The 14,660-nt window shown below is 37.8% G+C and overlaps 1 protein-coding gene across 14 annotated transcripts in view; it reads left to right on the top strand.

Moving 5' to 3' along the window:
* Nucleotides 1-14,660, top strand: part of LOC105426915 (phosphatase and actin regulator 2) — a 211,068-nt gene that overhangs the window by 136,160 nt on the left and 60,248 nt on the right. The gene's annotated exons all lie outside the window — the stretch shown is intronic.

Here is a 14,660-nt window from a genome sequence, read left to right as displayed (position 1 = left end):
GACACGATGGTAGATGATACTCGGGAAAGGTGGGTGATCCGTCGCTCTGCTGGCAGGGAAACTCCGTGGAAACCGAGTTAGCTTGAAATTAATCGAAGAACTCGTTTGCATAAGCACTTCATTAGATTAACGTGTTGTGTTTTAACGATGTATGTGTGTTTTTTTATCGGTTTTTTTTTTCCCCCGGACATTATATGTGGTAAAAAAGCTTGCTTGAATGAACAGCTTTGTCGATCAAATCACGCGGTATATTTGCAATGATGTAACGGTATATTTTATTCATGCGGTTGAACCAATAATTGTAATTATTGGATCAACGAAATAATTACAATGTTAATTGTTTCATTGGTTCGATCGACTTATTGTGTTTGTTTATTTATGCAGCAGTTTTGTTCATCCAAATATTTCTCTAATGTTTAATTCATCGATTGCTTTGTCTCAGAAGCTTAAAATATATTTTTTTTATTTCTTAATTTAGGAAACCAATCGAGATTCTCTTGCATCCACGTGTAAAAGCATATGATTGGGTTGTTGATTATTGTTGATTATTTAATAATTTCTATCTAATTCTTAGCCGATCTCACGATCGTTCAGACTGCTAGTTATGACGATAACAAAATTGTACATTTGACGTATATAGCGGCGAACTTCGACTATCGGTATCGGTCAAACTTTGATGAAGCCAGTTTCTCGAGTAGGAAGATATCCCGATAGCGGTCAATCGATAAAGCGCATTGGATCTCAAGGTATTCAAAACAGGCGCGCGCGCGAAACTAATACCATTAGTACTGGTACGCGATATAGGGAAAGGCCGATCACTGAATTTCATTACAGCGTAAAATTATACTTTGAGCGGTGTAACTCGAATCGGGGCGAGAAACTTTCCGGTGAACAATCGATTTGCGGGAATTGCATAACAAATGATTACTCGCGCCTGTCTCCTCTCGCCTCGTTACCGTCCTTATTATTTTGGTAATCGTCGAATGAACGACGACGACATTGGTGGAGAGATGGGGAGGGGGAGGGGGAGGGAGGGAAAGCTCCATCGGCGGTATTAATCGTGGCGGCCACTTTCGCAGAATCGAGCTGGGGTTGTAAACAGCCTTCTGCTCCATTGCGCCTGGGCTTTACATTTCAACTGCGCCATTGTATCATCCCCGCGGAGTCCAGATGTTATCGAAGCGATTACATGCGCGTGCGTTTCTAGCGGAGCGCTCGCGCGTCCCGAAATGGAAAAGCAATGGTGCTGATGGAAGTTATAACAAGACTGCACTCTGTCGATATTAACTACTGAGATTTAACACTAACTTCGATGCACACCGCATTCATCGGACGTGGCACTGCCGCGAGCGCCGGCAGCGCGAGTTCCTATGGCGAGTAGTTCCTTGTAATAATCATTTTGAACGTTTACCATCAAGCGAGTTCGTACAACAAATGGATTGTTACGTGTAATAAAGTACAATACGATACATCTTTAATCAAAAGCGTTAGTTTCTTCTCTCGGAAGAAACTCCGCGCGAACGGCGTTAGAAACTTCTTTTGACACTCTGGAATAAATGATGACACGGAGAAGATATCATAATACAATAATTATATAACGAAGATATTCTCTTTCTACATCTATCTTGTAGTGCAAATATAATGATAAATTTGATTTGAAAAATTAAACGTACACCAATATGTAATAAGATATAATGATATTTATAAAATTGTACTCCTATTAATAGGAAATAGGATACTTGTAAAATTAAACATACATTAATATATGCATTTTTAAAAATTGCATAAAAATATTTTAATAATAATTAAAATATGAAGCAATATAATATCTTTAGATAAAAATATTGTAATTTCAGTTATACATTAATATGTTTCAATATGATGAAAACTTTTTTGTATAATCTTTGCTACAGGATTTTTCTCCGTGTATTGCGCAATGTCGTTTTAGCAAATTTGAGAGATGAACTTCGAGTCGGATGAAGGTGAGATAGAAGCTCGAGCTTTTCGCGAGCCGCGAGTACGTGACGTGACACGGGTTCGGCAATTTTGCATATGATATAGTACTTAACTTAGGGTAGATTACGCCCATTCATCTGTAGCTAAGGCGCAATCATTAATGCAACGCTTTCCTTCGTACGTGCGCATGTGTGGCAAAGATCTAATGGCACATGTGAGACTCTCTACCCACCGAGGAGGAATCGAGAATGTTTCATGACGACGTAGCGGCACGGTAAACACCTTGTCTCGACGGAATTATGCAGAAACGATGATTATAATTGCGTGACGTCGTGTCGTGTCGCACTCTTACGTCTTACGCGACTCAGATTTTCCATTAGACTATACACATCCCCCCGTAAATTTATGGGACGTAGGTCGGATACACGGGTGCCAACTAACCGGGACATTTTCCGTTTTATTTTCCTTTTTCCGTATCCTCTAGCTGCGAAATATAGACTCTCCGTGTCTGCTTCAGCACCGGCGTCGTAAACGCATCGTAATTTTCTCAGAGAGATAGTTTAGAGAGATAGTTTATTCGCGACGATGAGTTCGCCTCGCTATTATCGCGGAAATCAAAAACTCGAGAAAATGACACTAAAAGAGAGAGAGAGAGAGAGAGAGAGAGAGAGAGAGAGAGAGAGAGAGAGAGAGAGAGAAATGAAGAACTTCTTCTCTCTGCTTTATATCTTAGATTTTATTAGTTCTTTAAAACTTATAAAATATCTTATCCTTCCACCTGTATACGTCACGTGTTTTTGCAACTTCAAAATTTAACGCATATGCTGACAATCTTAATTTAATCTGAGAAAAGTGGATCTCTCTCTCTCTCTCTCTCTCTCTCTCTCTCTATATGCGCGCGACTGGACATTGAAATCCTCTTTCGCTTCGTCGCAGCGCAGAGAGAGCCAATTTGGTGTGGGGATTTCAGGGTTTGTGATAGGCCCATAAAGAAACTGCATGCACGCCCAATAACAGAAATACCGGCTAACTCCGCCGAGAGTGCTTCCGCCGAAGCAGTTTTCGACCCATAGAGAGAGAGAGAGAGAGAGAGAGAGAGAGAGAGAGAGAGAGAGAGAGAGAGAGAGACAATCCACCAGCCGCGAAGTGGACCACGAGGAGACGACATTACGACACGTCGGGGTTATCTTGCCGACATTCGAGTTTCTCCCCGGGGATTCCCGATCGGGCACGTGAACTGGGTTAGCCCGAATAACTTCAGATACTTTCGCACCGAGGCATTACATTCGCGTATAAATGCGACTTTGTTGAGAATGATGGACGGCGATGGTCGCGATAATATTTGAAGCGAGATAAGGAAACAATCGCAAACGCGGTCGCGCGCAAATATTGAATCGAGTGAGGTCTTAGTGCTTTCTTCTTGTTAGTTGCGATTTTAATCACCGTTTCTTACCGAGAAAAAAAGAGAAAGAGAGAATATTTGAATAATCTTAGATGCTCATTTTTTTAAATTTATTTTTAAATCGACCACGAAGTTGTCTGTTTTTCTAAATGCACGCTTGCGTAATTGCACGTAACTATATGTAACCGGAAACTTCGACAAGGACAACATTCCAGAGAATACTGAAAATTTTCTGCATAGAAAAGGAAGAAAGCTAAATTACAGCTTAATTAGAGTTTAATTAATATTATCAATATTTCACAATGTTTTCTTTGATCTGCGCCTTGTCTAGTTTACGTCTATATACACCATACTATATAGTCTATATTATTGAGAAAATTTTGAATCTCATTTACATTTTAATAATCTACTCTACCGAGATAGAATTATAAGCAATAAAGTTTTAGCATTTAGATGTGAATCTATAAGTAATTAAGTTTTAACATTTAAATTGAGTGCGCTGTCATAATAGTCGGACCCGAAAAAAAAAAAAAAAAAAAAAAAAACAGAAGGGAAGCCCTCGCGTCCAGTTAGTTGCATAATTGAACGCGAGGACGCGTATTTCATAATTTGTCTTTTAACGCGCGACGTAATGTTTAAATGGGCACATTTCTAATCCATCTTACGGCTCGTAGCGCTCGCGGTAGCGCGTAAAGTCACATCTTGTCGTTACCGCGTCGTAACCGCGGGAACGAAAATCACAATCGAGTAGTCTCGTGTGGTCGTCCTCCGTAATTTTACTTGTTCTCGCCGGCAATGCGAGAGCGCGCTTCATCTCGCTCGTAAAAGCTAATTCCCTAATTTCCACGTTAATTTATGCAAAGAACGCACCGCGCGTTATAGCGCTTATCCTAAACCCACATTTTAACGTTCTTCCAACGCTCTGAATAATCCAATACATCCGTCGGGGCCATCCATATCAAACACCATATCGCCCGGAGTTCTTATGCAAACGAGGACAATACATTTTTAATTTCATGCAAAACCACGCCACCTGCTGCGACCACACACGGCCGTGCGGTGGATGCAGCCGCGGACGATTCGACATTTTACCCGGCTATGCCAACTGATCCCTCGATCCGTCATCTCGCAATCGGTTTGCATTTTCCGGTCGAATTAATCGCGCGGTGAGAGAACGTTCGTTTCTTCGATGGACCGAGAGGCTATATACACTGTGCTGGATCTACTAATGAATGATCAACTGAGAGAAGGCTATCACGCAGTGGATATCGATTTTATCGAGGAGCTCTCGACGGTCGTACGCATTACAAATGCAATGCTTAGATTAAATAAACACATTTTGTGGAAAGAACGATTTTGTTGGCAAATTTGGTCAGATAGAGAAATGAAAATAATCTTTCAAGAAAAGAAGAGAAAGTGAAAATAATTTTTTTAGACTTTCAAGATTTTTACGTACGACATTCAAATTGGTTGCTGGAAGATAAAAAGTATTTGCAATATTATTATTATTATTATTATTATTATTATTATATTTAAGCGTTCTATATAACAGTTTTGATGACAAAATTATTTTCAGGTCTGTATATCTGATAAAATTTTTAAATTTGCCAGCAAAATAATTGTCTTACGCGATTTAATACCTTATAATTTTACAAATTACTTGTAGCACGATTTAAAAATTCACGATCGTTCTTAATTTTACATTGCAATCTAGGACGAACAAGAGAATAAAGAATGTAACACCGAATAACATGCGATAGATAATCCATTTTAATGACGACGAATAGTTAATTAATTTAACATGACGTTTTACTTTTTCGTATTTCTTTTTAACTGCTCAAGAATTTTCTCAGCTTATGATTCATTGATGGGACCACGCGACATGCTCGACTATTCGAAATTAGGTCAGAACTGCTCAGCTAATTACGCCGAGGTAATAGATAATTAATGGATAACCAGCGACACGATGATCCTGACAGTTTGTTCTCGTAGGAACAATACTCACAGATGTTGGAGCAGGATAATAGTATTATATGAGTTTATATAACAAAAAAGAGAGAATGTTTTACATTCTTTTCTTTTAAAGACATTCTATGTTTAATTATCAATTCCATTATCACATTATGATGCTGTAAATTACATTGGCACGCGAGATAATTTATATCGCGCGTGCTCAATCAAACTAATAGTTGTAATTAACAGATAATTAATTCAATTTAGTGCAGTTTATGATTTTTACACGGGCGAAATGGCGTCGCGTGTATCACGCATTCCCCCAAACTATGTGTAAACTATATGTATGCCTAGCGTTTTGACTAAAGAATAGAAAGCTTTAGGATTTATCAGTTCACGCTCTAATAATCCGATATGTCAATAATCCCTTCCACGCTTTCGTTTGTTCCTCTATTTGTCGTCGGTATGAGAAAGCACTGACCTCTGTTAAATCAATTCCATCCGTGCGTACGTCACCGTCATAGCTGTTCGCGATTCTAATTACAAGTGCACGCGCCGATGAAAACTTTTTTTTTACGCTGATGTTTAATAAAAGATCGCTCGCCGCTTGTACATTTCGATCCGGCCATTTCACGCACGCCCGACTATGATGATCGTGGATTAAAAGTTCCGTGTGGACAAAAGCACTTGCTCGTGTAATGAAAAAAAAAAAAAAACGCGTAAGTCATAAGCCATGCGGATTTCATCGCGCATCGTGAACGATTGAACGGCATTTAGCTTTATCTGTTTGTGAAAAAGAGAGAATTGAGCCTCTCTCGCGCGAGAGAGGCGACTCGTATTCGAATCCGAATAAACTGAAAATAATCAATATAAATTTATATATCTGGCGTTGCAAATATCGAAGCCCTTCAAACGGCCAATCAAATAAAGCAGAATGAATGGATTGTGGAAGATCTAAAATATCGGATTTATCAGAGAGGATTTTTAGAAAGAAAGAGAGAGAGAGAGAGAGGGGGAGTATCTGTGGCGAATAATTATATTTGTGACGTCCGACAGGCGCCTCCGGGGAAATATTTTTTACCTTATGCACATTAGAATACCGACGACGAATGCGAAGGACGAAGTGCATCGGCGTGTCGGACGAGCTGCACGTGGACACTATTGCATATAACGTTGATAATAAATCGTGTCAAGGTGCAAAGGCAATAACAACTTGGCCTCGCGCATTGTCCAGGAAGTCACGAGCTTTTCCGTTTGCCGATGTCGCGTCGCGGAAAAGCAGTTTGAAAGGAATTGAATTGAATTTTGCCGTACCTGAAATGTCATTTCAAAGAACGATTACAGCAGACCGTATTGACTCGAGTGACTAAGTAGTAGGCAAGTTAAAAGGGATTAGAGACGAAAGGGAAAGGCGAAATGAGGAAGGTAAAGAAATAAGCATCGAGATGACTGAGTTGTTAAGGGATTCCTCGACATTTCTTTCTTACGTTGATTATACAGAATCTTGATCAAACTCTTGCATCTCGTCAACTTGGCGTTTAACAAGAGAGCATTTATATAAAGGAAGTATCTATTGAAAGAAATATCTGTGGACTTTGCGATATTTCAAGAGTTTTCTTTTAAATATTAATTTTTATATTATAATAAAATGCTTTAACTATAACCAGTACATCTATATTTTTAAATAAAATTAATATCAGTGGCTATTTTTAAATGTGCCATTTGTATGTTATGTCACTGTACGAATGGATAGCTCTAACAACATAAAAAACTCCGCGTTACTCTTCAAATCATCGTTTTTTCTTATTAATAATGACTATAAGCATGTCAATATATCGATTGCCGAAGGTATTTTTCACTTTGTTTCAAATAGGAATTGAGGATATAGGAAACAGGAATTGTAAGTTATTGCTTCTCTATCTCTCTCTCTCTCTCTCTCTCTCTCTCTCTCTCTCTCTATCTCATTGTCGTATTTACAACTAGTTATTTAATTATGCTTTGATTTAATCACATCTCGTAATGTAATTTGAATTTTTTTTTTCTTAGAATTGATTTCAATAATTAATCTGTATATATATATATATATATATATATATATATATGTATATATATATATATATATACACAGATTAATTATTGAAATCAATTCTAAGAAATGAAAAAATTAAAAGTATTTATGAATATTACCACAAAGGAAATTTTAAAATGATATATGATATGTGAATCCACAGGCATGTTGTCTTTCTCTCTTTGTTTTCTTTTTTGTCGCGCAACGCTCGATTATTTACATTTACGCAGGCGATAGTTCATTCATGCGTCGAGGCTTGAACCGAGTAACAGATGTGTGAGATGCTCCGTGTTCTTACTATTCGAAACGCGATCGTTGCTAATTAACGTGATTAACATTAATTGGATCTCACAGTATACTAATTCTCGTGATTATCTATTTATCAAAATCACGTTATTAATCAAAGTAATTAGCGCCGTTTAAAGCGCGATCGCAATCAATTGTATTCTCGTGAGTGTTGTGTGAGTGAAACGAACTGATTTGAAGCCTGCTTTAAGAAAAGGAGAGAGAAGCCAAGGAGAAGAATCGGGCAACTAGTTGAGTCATCATGAGGTGCAAAATTTATTTATGTATGAAATTTTTATATATATATATATATATATATATATATTTTTACGAGTTTTTTACGAGGGCACAAGGATATTACAAATAAATTTAACATTTTATTTATTTTCTAAAATGAGAGAGCTATAATGCATTAATACTGATATTTAATTTTATATAAGTAATAAGTGTAATTAACCGTTAATAGAATTATTATGCGATAGAATATTAATTATGGCATAAATCAGTTACCTAAAATTGACAGGATAAATTTGCAAATATTATAATTAAAAGAAATATTTCACATGTAGAATAAATTTGATAAAAATATTATTACTTTTTATGCAAAATATTCTATATGGAAGATTTTCAGGAATTCAGAATATTATAAGGATATAATGTAACATCAGTATTATTAATTATTTAAAAAATTTAATAACAAATTTATTATTAAGTTGATTAAGTCTTTCAATTTATTATTTAAATATTACAGAAAAGATAAAAGAACAAAATAACATAAAAGTATCAAGTAAAATATTAAAACTTACAGAATATAAACCTTTTAAAATTAAATTAACCTATTAAAATCTCTTTATCTCGATATTCTTATCTCATAAATCAAAGAGAAGAATAAAAATATTTTTATATTTATCTGAAATGAAAATAAATTATTATTTACGGAATTTAAAAAAAAACGAAATTTAGAAAAAAACGTATTATTTAGTTTTTCTTCTTTTTTTACATGTCTTTTAAATAAAATTTAATTAAAATCTATACTTAATTTATTTCATTAAACTTAATTATATAAATTATATAAAGAACGATGTACTCAAATCTTTATAACGTGAATAAGGATGTATAAATAATAATACGGTTTATCCGCCAGAAACTTACTTGGCTCTCTGTCTCTAAATAATAAACAGCGATTAATTTATTTATGCTCTTATTTGTTTTTCTTTCTCACTGAGGGGAAAATAGAGAAGAGGGTTGTTGTTCCTAAGCTTGCAAACAAAAGGCAATTTCTAGAATAGAGTTGCACACACAACGAGGCACCAATTTTCCAACCCTCGTTCTTTTCGTCGACTGAATATAAATGCAAAATTTTCACGCCTCAGAAGGGATAGAAAGGACACTAAAATAGAAAAAGGGACAGCCGGACGGAGAGCGAAATCATACCTCGATTTGAATTTCTTTGTACGTATTCGCGTGTGTCCAATCCTCCGTCGTCTCTGCTTTTCTTTCGTTTGCTCTCGTAATGACGTTTGGTAAATTCAGAGTATATTATAAATGCCGAGCACACGCTCTGTCGCGAAGCTAATTTCGCGTTCGTATCCAGATGCGCTCGGGAGCGTCGATTCCCGTAAGCCCGAATTTCGGGATTTAATTTCGAATCAATTGGTGAAATTTTCAATGTGTGTGAACGAGCATTAGGTAATTGCTACTAATATGCTAATGATAATGACGTGCGATATTAATATGGTATATTAATCGCTACATATATCTGAATTGAAACAATTTACAAATACAGAAACTGTCGAATCTTTCATTTTGTCTGTTATGTTATCGTAATTTTCGTAATAAAATATTTTAATTTGTTATATGAAGAATGTCTTATAAAAATATAATCTCTAAATATTTATATCTTTTATAAATACGTATATTATTAGCGTATATTATAGGCTTAATATGTAAGTTGATTTCAAAGTTTTATTTTAAAAGAGAAAAATATATTTTTGAAGTATTTTATTTTGATGATTTTGAACAAAAATATGTATATGTGTGTGAACACAGTATTCATGCTTTATTAATGATACATTGCCTTATTAGAAATAATTATCTCTCTGACATGCTTCATCTGATATTGCGTAGGAAGGACCATGATTATTCTCGTGATTGTTGATTAATGTCAAGTATCAAACAATGCGCCGGGAATACCAGCTAAATTCTCGTTTTAGATATATATGCAAGGGAAATACTGCGTGTTAAATGTCCGACTACAATAATAAATCACAGTCACAGATTAATTGAACATTGTACGAGTATGAAATCGATACCAGAGGACAGGTCGTATTTTTCGTTAAAAGTGAGCAATCTTTTCGCGTGGATATCTCTACGGGGGGAATGTTTCGCGTAAAAGCGCTAATTAGAAGAGCAGAACGAAATAATTAAAAAAAGATGAGGCAACAAACATGAGCAAACAGGCTCCTGCTAAAAGTCTCCTATTCCGCACGACGACGGGAAAGGACATCATATTTCCGTGGGATAACTAGTTCACGTTAAACGCACGAGTAAAGTCGCACCTGTTCTTTCTTTTTTTCATTTTTCCACGCTCTTATATTACATCTGTAGAAATTATGTCACGTATTTAAAAAAGAGGACAATATCGCGCCGGACATGTAAATATCCACAAGGGGCTAGACATTCATCTCCCTTTGAGGGCGAGGCAAATAGCAGGCAACGGCGTGTCACATACGATTAAATAGCCGTGATATATTAATAATACGACGATCTTTTTTTTTTTTTTTTTTTTTTTATTATCCGCTGTGTAAGATAGCCGGTGTAAAATGAACGGATTAAAATGAACGGATTAAAATGTATCATTGCGCGAGCATCGCATGACAGATTTATTTCGTAATTGCACGATTCGAACCGCTCCGCGCGACATCACATTTTTTTAATAAAACATTTTATCGCTGAAATTAGGAAAAATTGCGGGCGTTACGACGACGAGGGGAATGCATATTAATAGATTCTCGAGCGCGCCATATGCGCTGCCGACTAAATGGGTTACGAGAGCCTGCCAGACCACAATCCGCAGAGCTTAACATCAATTACTAATTGTCCTTGTCATTAATCTCTCTATTGCTTCTGGAAATATGGTCTCCCGTCTCCCGTATCCGTACGACGAAATTATTACAATATATTTGCAACAGACATACGCTCAATCCAATTTAATTTTGCGTATTTCTAATTTATCGATTTCACTATCTATAAATCAGCTACTATCTCGTAAGGTATGCATGGGCGTCTTTTTGTTGGTACACGCCGTGAAAACTATTGGGATTATTTGCCCGTTGAAAACAGCGATACTTCTTTAAACGTAAACCTCGTCATAACTCTTCGTTGCAATTCGCCATTCGGGAAGGGTCACAATTCATCGTCGAATATCAGAAAATAGTTTCTTTTCCCTTTCGCTTTCGTCTGATAATTAATAAGTCAGTCGACTACTTCTGACAATTTCCCGTGTAACCGTGGAACGAGCCAAATCGTGACCGACGTGCTGCTGGCGCATTGCGCTCCCATAATTCGCAAGATCTCGCGGGCAGGACTATATTTTCTCCCTCGCGGGGCGATACTCGCAAACTCGCCGAGCATAATACATCATTCCAGGGTTTATCTCGGCCCCCCGACGTAGCGCGTAGCACAGCTCTCTCTGTCGATTTTCGCACAGCCAGGGAGTCTATGCGCGGGGGAAGGGATTGATCGGACGGCGAGCGGGCAAAGGGGTTGGAGAGTTGTCTTTTCACGGATGGTGAAATGCTTTCCGATTATCGCGTCTGTGCAGAGCGCAGCGCGGTGCAATTGCGACTGCAACGAACCATGCATTATCTGTGTGTACGTTATACGTGTGCGCGCGCGCGTGTGTGTTTCAAAGCGCCTGCATATGTGCACGAGTGCGCCCTGCGTCGTCACGGATCTGCAATCACACATAGCTGCAGTTGCACGGCTGCACCCACCGCGCCCACAAAACGAGGGTGATAGTTAAACAGAGCGCGCACGCCTCCGCGGAACGCCTCGTAACTCGGCGCAACCTAATACCGATCTCTCATGGCCCCCATCGTCCACGAGAGATGCTGAAGGCAGTGCCAACATGCCTCGACATTAATCTCCCCAGCAGCGTTCGTAATGTTTGCGTTTTAGTAAAAGTTACGAAGGTTATTGAGTTGGCTGTTTCGCTCGCTAGTTTGTTAGCAGTCCGTGGGAATATTCGAGGCTGCGGTAGAACTCCAACAACAAAATATTCAGAATTGGTTTTCAAGGTACACAGCATTTTTATTCCTTTAAACCTCATCTCCTCCTCTTTTTCCATACTCGATTCTGAAGCTCATATGTGTGAAATTGCATTAAGTAGCGCAATGCAAGTTTCATCGTGTTACCCCGCAGCGCTAATTGTCATTTAACGTTTGGAATCTCCCCAGACATCGGGTGTGAACTTCCAACCTGCCTGAGGGTAGGTGGAACGCATATATACATAATATTGGTTCAGATGGTGCTTAAACACGAACTAGGTCTCTTGCCAATCCTGAGATATGGAACACATGTAATCCTACATGCCTCCGCCTTGTACGAGCGCTTCGAACAATCGTGACGAATTTTGCGGAAGAGAAAGGAGCGTAATAATATTCGCAATAAAGGTAAATGACCTAATAATGGCCGTTACCGCAATTAACAGCGAACCATTTGTTTGTTTTGACTTGCGCGAAATTGGAAGTCTTTCTTTCTGCCAATAACTAATTTTACAATCACACTGATTACTCTCGGATATACGGAACATTCGCGTGTCATGAACCAACCGATCCATTTATTTATCTCTTCCATCACTATTTGAATTCCCTTTACTTAAGCTAACCTTAAGGAACCTACATTCCCATTCTCCGAAAATCTCCGTAAAATTGGCTTAAAGTGAATTTCACGTGATCTCATATGCTAGTAGTCTTAACCCGAAGGTTAAGCTGGCTAAGGAAACGATTTTATGATACATATATAGTAGATAATTTTAGTTTAAGATTAGAAGGATTAGGGTGGAATAAAAAAAGAGGAAGAAAATTAGAAAGGAGCATTACAGCTTGCTATTTTCAGAAATGCAATTTTTATGTCATGTACAATTTTCATGAAACAAAATACTATTTTCCCAAATATGTTTCCCAAATCCATATATTGAATATCAAAAAAATATCTTTATGTAATATTGGGTAAATTTTCTGAATATATTTTATTCCGTGAGGAAAATAAGTGAATGGGGGAAATCTATAAAATTCTTGATGAGAAAATATTATTAATCTTTAAACTTATATGACATACGGCGATATTAATTTGGGATATAAAATCTTGTTTGTGTTTATTCTATAAAACACGCATTACGCGTGTGCAGCAATCTCGGGACGACGTCGCATTCTCCGGGAGATCTCGTAAACGTTGATTTAAGATTTTCCTTTTACGAACGTGCGGGATGCGCAATTTTTGCACTGAACGCGATGAATACCGACAATACATCTCGTGGCGCATGCACACGTGGTGGCTGAGTAAAGTAAGTAAGGACATATCTCAACGACGAACCGCGAAACCGCAACCGAGATGGAAACTTCGCGAGAGAGTCATGAGTTCTTTCGGCACTCTCGAGCACCACCGCCGTCGGGTCGCGTTAAAGAAAGTGAGACGGAAAGAGAAAAAGAATGCGCGCGGGAATCTCGAGACAAGATCTCGTCGCTTTTGTATTAAATTAACCTTGGACGAGCGTGGATGGCATCCACCGGGGGGGGGGGGGGGGGAGCGAGGGAAGGAGAGGGAAGAAAGAAGGAAAGAGCTTTCCTGGACGTGATCGTAACCCCGTCTCAGAAGGAAGTGTTTCTCGCTGCGGGATGGAACGGCGTTTCCGCCGTCGCCATGGCACTCTCTTCTTCTCACTTGTCAGCAATTCTGGGGAAATAAAACGCCGGAGAGAACTTTCATGACTGGGTGCTTTCAGAGTGCGGAAGACGTGACGACGAAGCACGCGGAGAAAGCACGATCGGATTCGCACCTCGGGAGACGAGAAAATCGGCACTCCTGTGGCGATGAGAGAAAATTTCATGACAACGGTGCGTTCCCACTTGCTCGCGTCATCATTTCGCATTTATAACATTAATAACGAGCAGATTTTTTTTTATCGTACATCTCAGTTTTTCCGTTTGTTCGCATCCGCAAAAGTTCCCCATGATGACACTAGACACACAATTATCTTCGTGGAAATCTGAAAATTCGCAAACAATAATACGAACCATTTTTCTTGAAAAATATTTAGCATTTATATATATTGGATATTAAATATGGATGTATGTACTGAATAAGCATTCTTAAATATTTATGTAATTAAACATAGTTTTTACGTAGAATAAATTAGAATAAAATTTTAATTATATGGAATAGAACGATTTATATTTGTATAAGTAATTAATTGACATCGCTATCTTTATTGAATTTGTAAGTGAGAATTCAGACCTGCTAGAATAAATTGTTATCTTCCTGTAGTTACCGATACCGTAATTCATGTTATTTGTAATGGCTTCGATTGCTATCTACTTGAATCGTAATTAATTGGCCTCGTTGAACCGAGCGCCACTTTCTAGTAGTAGCGCCCAGATACAGTTCAACCAGAAGGATACACGGACGGAAGCAAACAATCGCAAGCAATTTAACGGCCAAGCAGTAGACGATCAAATGACTGTAGACAATGATTATTCTCTCGAACAGCCCGACAAATGGAATTAACTCGCCATTTCGAAAATTATCGAGTTGTAATGCCTACACCTTGATCATCTTTTCTAGTTTTAAACTTTTTACATTTTAATCTATCTTAGGAAAGATTAGATAAATTATAACTGAAAGATTATGTAAAAAATTTGTCGGTATGAAGAATAATTTTCTGAATCTTTCGCCATACATTTTGCAAAAAAGAACTTGCTCGATTAATTGCGCTTT

Source organism: Pogonomyrmex barbatus, unplaced genomic scaffold, assembly GCF_055798465.1.
Source record: "Pogonomyrmex barbatus isolate J1 unplaced genomic scaffold, ASM5579846v1 scaffold13, whole genome shotgun sequence".
NCBI classification, from domain to species: domain Eukaryota; kingdom Metazoa; phylum Arthropoda; class Insecta; order Hymenoptera; family Formicidae; genus Pogonomyrmex; species Pogonomyrmex barbatus.
Note: the sequence above shows the minus strand (reverse complement) of the source record. Positions and strands in the feature narration are given on the sequence as shown.